We start from the raw sequence: 15,574 nt of genomic DNA, 5'->3' as shown, positions 1-15,574 counted from the left end.
CGCCCCCCGCCCGGCTCCCGCCGAGCCGCCAATCACACCCGCAGAAGCCCGCGAGCAAGGTTCCAGAGGGGGCGACGCGGCCGGCCGCACACGCGACGCCGGAGCCCGCCCCCCGCGAGGGCTGAGGCGGCAGCCGCGCCTCCGTCCACCTCCCGCGGGTCCGGGAATGGCGGCGTCCGGCTCCCCGGGGCCAAGTCAGTCCCTGCCCGGGAGGAAGCCGGGGAGACGCCGCCGCGGGCGGCGGGCGAGGAGGAAACGAAGTTACCTCCGGACGCTGCTGCCGGCAGGGGCTGTGGGCGCAGGCGGAGCGGGGCGTCCCGGCGGCCGAGCAGGTCCCGGCGCGGCGGCGGCTACCGCAGTGCCCTCCGCCCCATTGTTTCCCTTTCCAGAGGATCCCGGCGAAGCCGAGCCCGGGAACCAGGAAGTTCCCCAGAGCGACACCTCCTGCCGCTGCTATGGAAACGGTCCCCCGCCTCCCAGGCGGCTCGCCCGGGACCCCGCCTCCGCGCCGCCGGCCCCGCCCGCCTCACGGGCCCCCGCCAAGCGCCGCCGCTGCGGCCCCGGCCGCCGCCATCTTGGCGCGGCCCGGGCGCCCGTTCCCAGCGGCACGTGCGCGCCGCGCCCGCGTTCCCGCCGCCCGCGGGGGCGCGCGTGCGGGCTGCAGGCTGCGGGCGCCGGGTCCCGCATCCTCAGCGAGGAGCGGCGCCCTGCACCCCCGGCACGCGGAGGGAGGGAGAGGGGGGCCGCGGCGGGCTGGAGACCTTGGAGGCGCTGCGCGAAAACGGCAGACCTAAGCTGGCGTCGGACGGACAGGTCAAGAGATGGCTGGGACCAGGGCCGAAGGCAACAGAGCGGTGGCCGAGAGCATGGTTTCTGCGGCCAGGTTGCCTCGTGTTTCCTTTGTGGCTCAACTTAACCAGCTGTCAGACCTCTGACGGGCTATTGAATTTTCTCTGCGCCTCAGTTTCTTCATTCATAAAAGTGGCATATTAACAGTGCCTGAAACAAGCTAGTGCAAAATAATCATCCGATCAGTAAAATGGCAAACCTTCTGACAAAATTCATTTTTCTGTCATTTTTCAGGAACTTGATCAACTTTATGTAGGCTACAGTGTAAAAGATCCTAGCGCTGCTTAAAAATTCTCGAATGTTCTTCGTATTCTGTCCCATCTTTCTCTAGGTCAGCTTTCCTTTTTTACATCATGGAAATTGTCAAGAGTTTTAATCTCCAGAGTCTTCTATTAAGAAGTGCCATAAAAAGATGAATGATGTAAACTTTCCAACACTGTAATTAGCTGACAGTTAAATGATTTATTCAACAGAAGCTAGAAAAGTTAGGGTGTGCAAGTAACTAAAAAGCTTCCTGTCTTTGATTCCAGGAACTAGAGTTACTAAAGCTGGCAAATCTGCATGGTTGTTATTATCTCGCTTTTCCAGCCGGTGAAAACTGACACCAAGAAACTGGGTGCTGTGTGCAGCATGGGAGAGGAGGGTTGGAGGGAGGGTCACATCTTAAAGATTCAAACTTTAAGAACTGTGTTTGAGTGTAAGATTAGGTCGTAGATGGCCTCTAGGCTCTGTCTAGTTCAAAAGTGTTAGGATCTTATTTGTACACTCTAAGAAAATACAAATTTATACTTCCCTTTGGTCTTCATTCATTTAAACCAAGATTTGTGGAGACTAGGGTTTATTTTTATGATCCTGATTCAAAATTGGCATAAATTGTTTGATATATGAATTGGAATAAAAACAGATCAGGAGTTGACAGGACATGGGAAACTCCAACACCCCAACACTTCTCTCAAAAGTTATAGAATGCCCTGATTAGCAGTCACCCAGATTGGGATATTCCGAACTTCTGAAAGGCAGAAACCCCCACTCACAAACTTTGTAGCCTTCCCGGACTGCAGATTGCTTTGCACGTGATAGGCCCTCAATAAATGGTTACTGAATTATTGCCACATTTGTGGTTGAGCTCTCATTGTTTAAGGAGACCCTGGGAACCACAGAAACACGCAAGAGATGTTTCTCAAGGGGCATCACCGCAAGCATCAGGAACAAGAACCCCAAGTCACTAGTAAATGACTTTATGGGAATTTGGATGAATGACCATGGTCACAGGCTTGTTTGGCAAAATGAAGTGGAAATTTCAGTCATGTTTTTCTGTAATTTTTTTAAACTTTATTTTGGACTTAATTATGAGCACCATTGGCTCAGTTTTACACTTTGATAATAGCACTCTGACGCTATAGTATTATTAAAGTTTAGAAATACCCACATTTTTTTCCCAAGTCAAAATGTCACCAGTGAGTCGTGTCACCTATAAAACCTGTATTTGTTCTTAGGTATAACTTCAGGGGCTTGCCATAACTTTTATCATTAAGCATCTTAGAAGTATTGTTAAACTACAAATACAGATTTTTATCTTTCTTGTTTATTAACATATCTCCACGGTAGTGCTTGACATGTTGTAGGTATGCAAATTCACTTACCTATGGCATATAATAAATTTAAAATTTGTCAATAATTTTAAAGGAAATAAAGATAGAATCCTTTTTCCTCTAAATCAGAATGGGAAAAGTTTTTCTTAAAGGGGAAAGATAGTAAACATGAGAACGGCCATAAAAATATATGTGTGTGTGTGTGTGTGTGTGTATGAGTGTGACTATGTTCAACTAAAAATTTGTAGAAACAGGTGGATCTGACCCACAGGGCCATATTGTACCAACTCTCTAAATAGCTATGTTTAAATTATTTTCACTTCATGATAATGTTCACTCCAACATGAAATGCCAGCTATTAAAATACTTGTAATTGAATGAAGGGTAAAAGCTTGATATTAATAAAGCTCCCAAAGTGAAAAGATAAATGGAGTAACCGTTTGTGTTAGCAATTAAAACATTTCACAAAAATCCAAGGTTTAGAACTACAACTCATGTATCATAATGGAATAAGATGGATATTTGCATTTCGCTTTCGCAAAAGTTATAGGTTATGCTAATGAAAATAACTTAAAATGTTGCCAAAAGTAAAAGTATATGTTTAAATGCCCCACTGGATGCCATAATAACTAAAGCTAGAAGTACAATTTGTGGTGAGAACATAAGAACAGAGGACATAGAGAAAAAAATTCTCCAACGCAAACCATCCATCCTTCACTCTCATCTTTAGATATGGATGAAAGGGTAGGTCTTTAGAGTAGTCTGTAAATTGAGACTTCGAAATGTGAATCCATGGCTATTTGATACATTTAATTTTTTTAAGAGGGGTAAGCAGATAGTTTCCTAGGGAGGGAATTTTTTTAAAAAAAATAAAGCTGTGGAAAGCCTTTCAGGGTACATTTTCATCCTCACCAGCAGCAGAACTTCCTGAAATTTCATAAGGAACCAATGCTCTTCCATCGGTGAGGAAAGTCAGTTCCAATGACACTATACATAACTTCTTCATGGCTAAAAAAAAAAAAAAAAAAACAAAAACAAAAAATCAGTCAACATCTGTATATTCAGCATAAATAAGAAAGCAATGGATAACAAACAGCCACATCCACACCGCTCATATTAAAAGTTACTCTTTAGTTTAAAAGAGAAGTTATTGATTGTAGAGGAAGATGAGTCTTTTGAAAGAATGTGAACCCCATAAAATCGTATGCAAGATGTTGTATACAGTTTGTTACTTATAACTACCTGAGGTTGTCTTGTGGTTTATTTGTTGGCATACTCGTTACCTGTCTTCTTCCCTAGTTTATTCCTTAGGGCAGATCAGTATCATACAGAATCAGTTCTCTATAAGTAATCGTAGAAGGAATGAAGAAAAAGAAGGTTAGGAGGAAGGAAGATAGGGAGGAAGGAATGAAGGAAGGAACAAAAGTATACAAATATCCATTTTGGAGGACTATTTTCTAACTTTTTCATATACTCAGAAGGGTCTGTGACTCAAAAAGTAAAAAAGCAGGAACAACTGGTTTTCAACTACAAAGGCTGCCTCTCATTATCTGCTCTGCTTTTTTGCTCACAAGCCACCCTGCCCCTAATTACATACCACAATTGGTATCCTGGTTTGCCAGAAATCTATAATGATGCCTTATCATTTGAAAAGTGTCTCCTTATTTTTTATAGCTTTAGAGAATGTCTTCTGCCTGCTCAACTTACAGTTGCCATACTTCACCTCTCCATTTGGACGCATCTTAGATGTCATGACATTTATTTATATGTTGTTTATCTCATCAAACAGAGTTGTATTAAAATACATAAGATATTGGGAGGAAAAACAAAGTACGATTTCAGGGTATTTTTGTCTCTGTTGCAGGGCAATAAAATTTTTGCCTCTGTGTAGATGATTTTTGAATTACCTCTTAAACTCTTGTGCACATAAATCTATATAAGTCGTGTGGTAGCTAGTTTTTGAAGAGGTCCCCTCTCCCTCCAGTGAACCACGCCTCCAATATGCACATTCTTTTATATCATTCTCTTGAAACTGTGTTGGTCCTGCGACTCACTTTTGACCAAAAGAATTGGGTGGAAGTGATGCTAAGTGATTTCTAAGGCCAGATCATAAGAAGTCCTGCAGCTTCCATGTGGGTCTCTGGAACACGAACCCTCCCAGAACTAAGTCACTATGGTGAAAGAAGCCCAAGCCACATATAGAAGCCACATATAGTTGGTCGGAATGAAACTTTGGTGAACTCTCAGCCAACAGCCAGCATCAACTGCTAGCCATGTGCATGAGCCATCTTAAATGACCAGCACAGGGAAGCCTTCAGATGCCTTGAACCCCCACTGTGTGACCCCATGAGAAACCCCAAATGAGGACAGATCAGGTGAGCCCAGTTAATCCCTAGAACTATCAGAGCAATAATAAATCGTTGTTTTAAATCACTGAGATTAGGGTAGTTTGTTACCCACCTACACATAACTGGGATAAATTGATTAAAATACTGAAGCTATAGTTAGCTATATTTCAGCTAAAACCTAAAATATCTATCAAGATTAACAGAAATGCTGTATGAGCAGGTCAAGTTAAAGAAGAACAAGATAGATTATAACAGACTCTAACATATTCCAGGGCATGTTTTTCACCACTAAGTTGCTGATTTTTTCTGGTTCTTTCCTTTAAGGTGGGGTGATATGCTGGGCATTGTGAAATAACACAATGACATTAACCTTTTGGTGTGTGCAAAGTAAATATACTTGTAATTACATTCAACTTAAACAGATAAGAAATGAGTGCTTGCCCACATGCTTTGGCTAAAAAAGGAAAGGAGTGGTCACAAGTAGCCAGACTAAAGACTGAATTAAAATGAGACAACAGATGAAAAAGTATTTTTAAAATCCATTCAGCTTCTCTTTTCTATTTGCTAATACTTCATGAAAATCACAGGTCCATAATTCCTAATCTGCCATTTTGAAATCCACAAAGCTCTGAAAACCAAAAGATTTTTTTTTCTAAGTTCAGCACCTAAACGTACTTGGTGGCAGCTAAACTTTCCTTTGGCTCTTTCTGGCCTTTATCTTATTTACTGTAAACACTCTTCCTGTTGCAGAACTGTAAGTGTGTTTGATCACAAGTTCCTGTCCTAGATCCCATGCACACTGCCCCGCCAGTAACATGCAATATATGCACTGTGTCTCCCTTCCAAAAATCGGAACTTCTGAATTCCAAAACACTTCTGGTTTCAGATCTGAAGTAGACTTTACTGGAGATCTGAAGTAAACATTTTTGGGTGGGGGAAGGGCTGTATCATGTGGAGTCACACAACAAACACTCTGGATTCACACAGCCTGAGTTCAAATCCCCACTCCACTGCTTGCCACCTGAGACCTGGATAAACGTCTGCCTCAGTTTCCTCCTCTGCAAAATGGAGATAGTAATAGAAACTACCTCATAGGATTCTTAAGAGAACTAAGTGAGACTATGCATGTAAAATACTTAGCCCAAGGACTGGTAGTAAATACTCAATTGCATTAACTCATATTATTATTACATGCAAGCTTTTTATAAATTCAATAAAACTAATAATACCTGGGGGATCGGGGAGGAAAGGAGGAACTACTCGGGTATTACCAGCAGAAAGATACTTAATACGGGGAAGCAGATGCGCACAAAGTCTTCAGAAGGAGTAGATGGGTGAAGGCTGAGAGGGAGCCACCACGCACTTTCAGGTTATGCCACATCAGCTGTGGACCTGATGTCAGGATGCTGCTGCACCCACCATCGGAAATGGCAAGAGATGGCAGGAAATCACTGCCAATGTCACAGCCACCTTGCAGCTTGGAAGCTGGTGACCCTCAGGGGACCTCTTTGGAGTCCAGCTTCACTGCAAACCCTCGTGTCAGCCACGCTACTGGAGGAAGAAGGGCATGCTCCTCATGCCGTCCAAACCCCGTGAGTGTCTCATTGGCAGAGCGTACACTTGATCAGAACTGCGTGTAAGGGACTCTGGGAAGTACAGCCCCTGCGATACAGACAACACCCAACACAAATAATTTACTAATATAATTTCTGTGTGTGAAACACTTGCCATAAAAGCTCCATGAGGTAGGCAGGGAGTGTAGCATAGTGATGGGCCCCCAGCTGCATGAGTTGAGTAATGAGAAACTCAGGTCCTCACACTCCTCATCTCACACAGAGTGTGTTTCTTTGGCCAGTGGGTCCATGAGTTCTACTCCCCCTGCCCCAAATCCTCATACCATTTATATTATTATTTACCTATCGTTTTCCTTTAAATTAACTAACATTTCTACTGAAATCGATTTAAAGAGGAAACTTTGCACCACTGTCTAAGGTATAATGCAAATCACTAAAGTGGAAAACAGGTGTCATGTAACATAAATGGAAGATAAAAGTAAAAATGAGCATGCCGCAAATAAAACAACGATATTAAGGCCACTTACACAGCATTGCGCACAGAGAGCTCTGAGCCTGAATCCTGCTCTCCTTATTGAAAAAAGAGGTCGTGTGTGTTGGAGTTGTTGAACATGCTAACAGCAAACATTCTAGCACAAAACTGAGTCTCTCTCACTGATATATTTACAAGGATTGAAAGGTGACAAAAATCTCCTAAAAGCAACTAAATTCCTCCCTAAAAGTGAGGCGATGTTATTGAAAGCCTTGCCCATCTTATCTACCATCATTAAAACGTATCCCACCCTTTGGGTAAAACTGTTTTCTGCCATATTGATTTTGTGAGTTTAGCTAAGAATCACAGAATTTATTAATTAAATTTTGAAAACTACTTGGTAGCTAAGCATAAAATGTTTGTCAGTATGTTTTGCTCTGACTGACTCATTCATATAAGATTTTGGTCGAGTTGAAATTCATATAATGTAAAATTAAGCATTGTACAGTAAACAATTCAGTAGCATTTAGCACATTCACAATGTTTACAATCACCACCTCATATAGTTCCAAAACATGTTCATCACCCCAAAAAGAAACTCTGTACCAGTAAGCAGTTATTCTCCGTTTCCTCTCTCCCAGCCCCAGCAAACACTGGGCTGCTTTCTGTCCCCGAGGATCGGCCTTTTCGGGATATTTCGTATCAATGGATTCATATAATACACAACCTTATGTCTGTCTTCTTTCACTCAGTGTAGTATTTTTAAGGTTCGTTCATGTTGTATCATGTACCAGTGCTTCATTCCTTTTTGTGGCTGAATAATATTCTATTGTATGGATATGCCATGATTTGTTCACTCATTCATTCATTGATGGATTTGAGAGTTGGCTCAACCCTCAGCTATTGTGAATACTGCTGCTACGAGCATGTACATACATGTATTCAATTTAGTACCTGCGTTTTAGTTACTATGGATATATACTTAGGAGTGGAATTATGGGGTCAAATAGTAATTCTATGACATCAGTTATCTGGAGATATCAATTTACCCAGAGCATTATTGTGAATTTTAGAAATTTATGTCCTAAACCTCAATTTGATTAAATGTAACCAATGCAAACTAAATTAACACTGAATATGAAACAAGTCCTTAAGGCATAAAGATAGCAGTCTATACGAAGTCTTAAAAAAGAAAAATCAAACAGTAATAATTTGTCATTATTCAACCTTCCCCATCAAAGGTAAGTACTGTACCTAGTAGACATGAACATTTCTACAAGAAAAAGGTATATAACACAATCTTGTAGAGATGATTTGCCAAATTCTATCATGGCTCGTATATATCATCACTAAAAACCATTTAAGCCCCTTCACTCTGTGTCCATGTTCCCCAAACAAGTTTCTTTTTGCTGTCAAGCTCCTCGGGCAAATTCTTAAAGAGTGTCCTCAATGGAAGACAAAGGAGTTTAAACCACTCAAGATTTGATATTTGCATTTTAAATTAATACAGGGCACTTAAACTAACAAGGTGACTCACCAGTAAGCCAAGCTGATGCAACACTGAGACCAAGAGTCAGATATCAAAGTCTAGGAGAGTATCTAGAGTCAGGCCAGACACAGCAGTCCACACCGAGAAGTCATGCTGCCTACGAGGGCAGCACTTAACAGAGAGGGTGGGCAGTAATTCTGTGGCTGGGCATGGGCAGTGGCCTCTGGCTTACACACAATACCTCTGTTCATTTCCATTTGTCCCGCAGAATTTAGTACAGTCTTTCTGAAAATGCTATCTGGTCTCAGCTATGCAAAAGTGGTTTGTTTACAGTGGGAGTAGAATATTCATGGAGAAAGTCCCTGTGACCATGGTGGTGACAATGGTCTCACAGCAGAGTGCGCAAGTGAAAAGTGAAATGCGCATATTCTGTGGGAGCCTGCCATGCCCCAAACTCCTAAGCCTTCCCCTCTGATACTTCCCAGGTCAAGAATTTAGGGGTTTCGTGACTTGATTTATAAGCAGAAGTGATTGCCTTACAGTCTCAACAAGAAGCTCTGAGACTTGAGCGTATTAGGCTGGAAATAGGTTAGGACAAAAATCTGAGCAGTATCTGAGTCAAGGCACCAGTCTAAACTGAGGGTGGGTCCTAGGAGGCTAGAATATAGGCTAAGTGCGTCACAGCAATGAGTGGGTGGAATAATGTGGCAGAGTCTAGTGCACACTCATCAGACCTATCTCCTAATGTAGCACACAGCTAGGTGACATTCTCAGCCCCTTTGCAGTTAGGTGTGGTCACGTGACTGCGTCCTGCTCAAAGTGGACAAAAGTGATGTGTAGCACTTCCTGTCCTGGCCCATAGAAACCTCCCACAGGAAGTTCTCTATGCTCCGTTCTCTTTCCAGAGCAACTCTGGAATTCAAGTGTGGAAGAAGACATGGGTGGAATGAGCTTGGACCCGCATCTCTGCCGGAGGACATGACCGCTTGGCTTTACCTGCATGAGAAATAAAACTTCACTGTGTTAAGCCACTGAGATTTCGGGGTTCATCCATTACGGCAGCTCATTTTACCGTATAATCACCTTTGTAGATACCAAGGACACAACAAATAAAAAGGTGCCCTGAGAAGCTGGAAGAGACAGCAGTTGTCAGCAAGAAGGTATGTTGCAATGCAGCTGTCAGTGTCCTCACGGCGGAAACCTTTATTCTGCCTCCTCCTCCAACTTCCACCCTTTATCTCACCTTCTGTTCAGAGCCAAGTTTCTTGGATGAGCAGTCTCCATGAGCTTTTTTCCACTTCCTCATTTCCCACTCATTCCTCCTTGCATCAAATCTAGATCTTGCCCCACACTCGGCTGAAACTGCACCTATGACCTCCTAGCTCTCAAATCCAGCTGAACACACCTTTCAGTCCTTATGAAGTGGCTTTTAACATGCAACAACACACAGACTTTAAGAAATGTGATTGGTATGTTTACCCCCGTAAAAATCAATCTGTTTCTAAACTCACTTTTCCACTGGAGGAAATCCAATCCTAGCCCTTATTGGGATTTCCTACATACCTCCTGGGTCATGTAAGTTTCAAGAGAATTTTAGACAGCACAGAACACTGGGGTCAGGTCTTCAGTTCAGAAGTGTCCAGAGTGACATGATTCTTGTCCAGCCCATATGCCTGCCCTGGGGACAAAAGTCTCCCCTGCTTTTGTTCTAAGCTGGGCACAGGGGACGTTGTCTCAGCTAGAAAACCTGGTGCCTCCTCCCTACGGAGACACTGCACCTCCCACCTGCCAGGGGGCCTGTGGGGAATGCCTCAGGCCTCACTGCTCTGAGCTTCCGGTCTGTGGCCTTGGTTCACTTTCCCCTCCTTCAGGACACTCTTTCCACCTAACCAGCGTGCGCCCAATTCCATCGACTCCCTGCAGCCTCTCCTCTGCTCTCAAACAATCCAACTCTTTTTGAGCCCCTTGTGGGGCAAGGAAATCCTTGCCCTCCACACTCAGAATCCCTGCTCGGGCAGGGAAAAAGGCGAAAATATCTCCCACAGACCCATCCGCTCACGAATTAAAGCCCTGGTCGATTATCTCATGGCACTTGCCTTGCTTGAACTCTGTGAGGCAGGAAACAACTTCCTCCCTGACGGTCTCTGCATCTCTGAATTCTGCGAACATTCTCTCTGGCTTTTCCTTCTTTCTGCTTGGTTATCCTTTCTTAGTCCTCTGCTCTGCCCATCCCTAAATCAATGCTTTTCTTTTCTTTTTTAGCCCTAAAAGTACTCTGAAAGATTATGTGCTCTTCTCTTTAAGCTGACATTGAAGAATTTTTATCCTAAGTCTAAATAGTTGCAAAGGATAAATTTTCCAGTACATCATAAATATCAATATTTTAAAATGAAACTGTTATATCATTCTTTTAAATAAATTAATGGAATCTATAAAACATAGGGATATGTTATAACCCACTACTGGCCATATTTAAAAATATTTGAACAACTTCTTCTGTAACCATTAACATTTTATAATTTCCTTTTCCCTTTGACATCATAATTCCTTTCCCACAGAATTTAACCCTAATGTAATATATTTTATACTTTATACCTTTTATTGATCACTCTCTTACTTCTCTGGAAAAAAGTACAAATTAAGAAATGATTGCGTTTTCCACAATCATAAGCCTCCAAGTGTTAAAGATCTCTCCTGGACTGAGTTATCATTTCAATGATTATCTATACATAATCTATCAAAATAACATAAATATTATACACTCAATAAATAATTATTAAACAGGAAAGTAGCTTCGTTCATGTATAATTTATATCCAAAACATTTTACCCATTTTAAGTGTACATTTTGATGAGTTTGGACAATTGTGTTCATTTATATAATCAACATTACAATTGTAATCAATTGTAATCAAAATCAAAATCAAGATATAAAACATTTCCTTAATTCTAAAAGTTTCTTCTTGCCTCTTTGCAGGCAATCTCCAATCCTTACCACTGGCTCCAGACAATTGCTAATCTGCTTTCTGTCACTATAGTTTGTCTTTAAAAAATAACTTTTTATTGGACATTGCTACAGTCTGAATGTTCGTGTCTCCCCCAAATTCATCCATTGAAATCCTAATGCTCCATGCGACGGTATTTGGAGGTAGGGCTTTGGGGAGGGCTCCACTCTCATGATTGGGATTACTGTTCCTATAAAAGGAGACCTCGGATTGCTCCCTAGCCCCTTCCACCACGTGCAGACACAGTGAGAATGTGCCATCTATGAACCAGGAAGCCCTTACTGAATATCGAATCTGCCGGCACCATGCAAGATATTGGACCTCCCAGCCTCCAGAACTATGAGAAATAAATTTCTGTTGTTTATAAGTTCCCTAGTCTGTGGTACTTTGTTATAGCAGCCCAAATGGACTAAGATAGAAATCTGTATCTTAATTTATGGGACTGGAAACATATGTATATGTATATATTTTGCCCTAGTTTAGTCATCTGTTGGTAAATATGATTTGCCACCAGAATGAGACAAGGTTCCATCAATTCTATTCTATTCCTATTTTTCGTTTTTATAGATGTAAGCTCTAAGAAAACTTATTCACATGAATAAGTGGATGGGAAAGGAGAAAGTTCTTTTTTAGATGTATATAGTAAATGTCTCTCAAATCTTTGAAGTTTTTTTGAATTATGCCAAAAATCGCAGAGTGATCCACAATCACAAAGTACTTGTGATGGTTCGACAGCAGACAGATCAGAAAGGTCCGCTGCAATTCTGTTGAATGCAAAGAGCTGGACACCACCGGCTGGCCCAGGGTCTGCTACGTAGCCACTAGAGTCACTCACTTTCTTAGAACCAGTACCCATATGTCCAATTGCCCCCTTTATCTGACATCCTAGAGGATTTTTACCCTCCGGGATAATGCAACGTGGTCTATGAAGAGTGTGCCTTTCCTTAAGAAAGTGGAAGAAGCATCACTGTGAAAGGACAAGCACGGAGATGCTGTCCCCATGCCCCAGCCCCATCCGAGGTGCGTTTTCAGGCAGAACAATTGAAGGAATGATTAGATACGGAAGCTGAGGATCTAGAAATGGGTTCCCTTAGAAGGCCCATGCTCACATACTCTTTAGAAAGTCTTCATGTACCCCTAAGAGTACTTTATCCTATTTAAAGTTCTCTGCCTTAATAGCTAGCATTCATTCGAGTTCAGCCTCAGAGCATCTTCATCTCCTCCGTTTCTACACTTTCTGTGTGACCTAATCCACTCCTTTGACTTCAACCCCCGATGGTGGGCTGGCGACTCCCACCATCTGGATCAGACTTCTACCTGGGTCTAAGAACCATATATTCAATTGGCCGGTCAACATCTTCACTTCTCAATCTTCTGACTTAAGTTTGATAGGTTTTCTTAAATGTACAAATTTATTCTATCCTAGATTTATGAAAAAAATATTCAACTCCATAAGATGAATTGGGAACTATCTAGCATTTTTCTATTACTTTACTATCTATAAAGTGCTTTCATCTATATACACGTGTATATCATATAAAGTGTACAAAATGTACATGTGACTCTTACAGTAAATGCTTGTATTTTACAGATGAGGAAACTAAGACTTAGTGAAATAAAGTGAAAAGTCGACTACATTCCAAAAAAAAACATGAAGGAAATAGATTTATTCTCTGCCTTGACTTGATTGGAGAGAAATTACTTAAATAAAGATATTAAAAAGCAACACAAGCCTGTGTATACTAGGAGCCAAACTACTATTTAGGTAGATGAATTAAATGAATGCTTTTTTCTACATAGTTTTAATAAAAAGTAGAATAGATTTACAATCAATGCAAAGGCATTGTATCCCATTTCCTTATAGACTTATGAAAAAATTAAAATTGGTTGGGAAATAAATTAATTTACTCATAATGCCTAAGTTCCAAAATACACTGATGAACAATGTCAATGATTTAAGGGCTATTTGGCCAGAAACAGAAGGTGAGATGTATCACTTCCTTAGCTTCCTTTCAACAATTTAATTCCGTACAAAAGGAAACAAGTACGTTTTCCCTGTTCTTTTATGGATTGTGTCTTTGACATAGTCATTTACTGAGTGTACATTTCCTGTCCTGAGTAAGGTATTTGTGAATTGTCTGGGAAAACAATGTGTTAGGCTCTATACATCTTGAACAAGTATTGTTTCTAACAAACCCAAGGTAAGGGGACACCTTGTGGGGGAGGAGTCATCTGAGTTCTTGTATGACTCAAAATATAAAATTTTATATTTTACTACGATAATGGTCAAAAAGTGACCAACCAATTCTCTGACATTATAATTTTCTCTTCCTTTTTTTTTTTTTTCTTTAGTTGTTTCCATATCTCTAGTCTTTGGCTCTTATGTATCATGTGCTGAGCTATCTGTACTGTTTATTGTTTTATCGTCACACATAGATCAAACTTTCGGTTTCCTTAGTCACATTTATTACTCTTGTTTTCACCTCCATTTCATGCACATTTCTGGACTTTGGATACATAACTCCAAGCTTTCATTCGCTCGTAGTGAATGAGGCCTACTCTATTACTGTGTGTCTATCTGGCAAAGACCTGCAAAGGTAAAAATGCAACCAGTCAATGAACAAAGGGAGGTGTGCTTGGAGGGAAAGAATGAATGCATTCCAGCCCAACTTATTTAAAGTCATATTTCATCCTTGCAACCTTTGACCCCACTTTTAAATCGAAATAATGGCAGAAGCACGGCTTCAATGTTAAAGGAGCCAAGAGAAAACCGAGGGTCTCTATGGTCTGCTAGGTTCAAATGTCCCCAATTCCATCCCTGGACTTCGAGCTACTTCTAATGCTTCCAGGCCAGCTACTCATGGGACTGCGGAGCTCACAGGGCTGAGGGGCAGAGGCCACGATGTGAAATGTGCTCCACGCCAATTTCCTCATTTCTGTCACACCGCCCTCTGCCACCGCTGCTTCCTGGCCTCACACCCTAACTGCACGTTACTCAAACCAGAAACGTAAGCCACATGCCGCTTACTCCCACCTATGAGTGTGAAATTAGATCGTAGCAACTCAGCGGCAACAGAAGTCCACAGGACATCACCAATATCACTGAATGTAATAATTTAGAACATTTCGTCATCACAAAAGTAATGCTTCTTGTAAAAAATTCAAACAATACAGTGGTAGGGAGAATGAAGAGCCGAAGTTCCACTTCACATAGCTCCTTCCGCCACAGGAATTCCCTGCCGAGAGTTTGAGGCGAATCATTTTATATCGTATCTATTTATATACATTTATAAACATACACACAGTATATTGCTTTTGAAAACCTAAATGGCATATCATTTATGTTATCTTGTGATTTAGATTTTAACTTAACAATATATTTTAGAGTTCATTTTATGTCATTATATATAGATCACTCTTCACTCTTGTTAAGAGGTGCATAGTATTCCTGATGTGCCATAATTTATTTGGCTATTCCTCCATTGGTGGACATTTAGGCTATTTTCAGCATTCTGGTATTGCAAATGAAGGGGCAAGGGACATCCTGGTATATAACTTTGTGTACATCTGCCAGAATGTCTTCAAAATAGATTCAGAGAAATTCATTGGGTCATTGCATTTAAGTTGGGATAGAATCACACAGCCAGTTATGATTACCTTTTCTTTTGGATCTTTCCTTCTAACTCACAAAATTCGATTGTACACATTTTAAGCTGGGAGACATCATGACAGTGTTGGGAGAGACCTCTGGCGTGTAGGGTGTGTCTTAGTCCATTCAGGCTTCTGTAACAAAAATACCACGGAATATGTGACTTGAACAAGAAATGTTTATTTCTCACAGTTCTGGAGGATGGGAAGTCCAAGATCAAGGTGCCGGTAGATTGTGTCTGGTGAGAGCCCAATTCCTGGTTTATAGACAGCTGTCCTCTTGCTGTGCCCTCATATGGCAGAAGAGGTGAGGGGTCTCTCTGAGGTCCTTTTATCAGGGCACTAATCCCATTCATGAGGGCTCCACCCTCACCTCCCAAAGGCCTCACCTCCCAATACCATCACCTTGGGGATGAGGGTTCAACATATGAATTCAGAAGGACATAAAACTTCAGTCTGTAGCAGGGTGAGACAGCTCTTCATTGAGCAGGACTGTCCTACAGACTGCAGAATATTTAGCATCCCTGACTCTGCTTATTAAAAGCCAGTAGCATCCTGTACGAGTTATCTATGGCTACATAATGAAGTACTCCAAACT

The 15,574-nt window shown here is 41.6% G+C and overlaps 1 protein-coding gene and 1 long non-coding RNA gene across 3 annotated transcripts in view; both read right to left on the bottom strand.

Moving 5' to 3' along the window:
* USP6NL (USP6 N-terminal like) overlaps positions 1-3,449 on the bottom strand; it is a 137,719-nt gene extending 134,270 nt beyond the window's left edge. The window contains exon 1 of one of the 2 annotated variants that reach the window (XM_016133329.2): positions 3,354-3,449. The gene's annotated coding sequence lies outside the window, so the exon portion shown is untranslated. Of the gene's footprint in view, positions 1-265; positions 443-3,353 lie in introns of those variants that run through there. The other variant, XM_016133326.2, reaches the window with a different exon arrangement.
* Positions 3,450-6,024: 2,575 nt separating this feature from the next.
* The window catches only part of LOC107504861, a 115,441-nt gene continuing 105,891 nt past the window's right edge, over positions 6,025-15,574 (bottom strand). Inside the window, exon 8 of the long non-coding RNA XR_004953151.1 lies at positions 6,025-15,111. This is a non-coding gene — a long non-coding RNA (uncharacterized LOC107504861). The remainder of the gene's footprint in view (positions 15,112-15,574) is intronic.

This window comes from Rousettus aegyptiacus, unplaced genomic scaffold, assembly GCF_014176215.1.
Source record: "Rousettus aegyptiacus isolate mRouAeg1 unplaced genomic scaffold, mRouAeg1.p scaffold_m13_p_10, whole genome shotgun sequence".
In the NCBI taxonomy this organism is placed as follows: Eukaryota; Metazoa; Chordata; class Mammalia; order Chiroptera; family Pteropodidae; genus Rousettus; species Rousettus aegyptiacus.
This window is presented reverse-complemented; position numbering and strand designations above follow the sequence as displayed.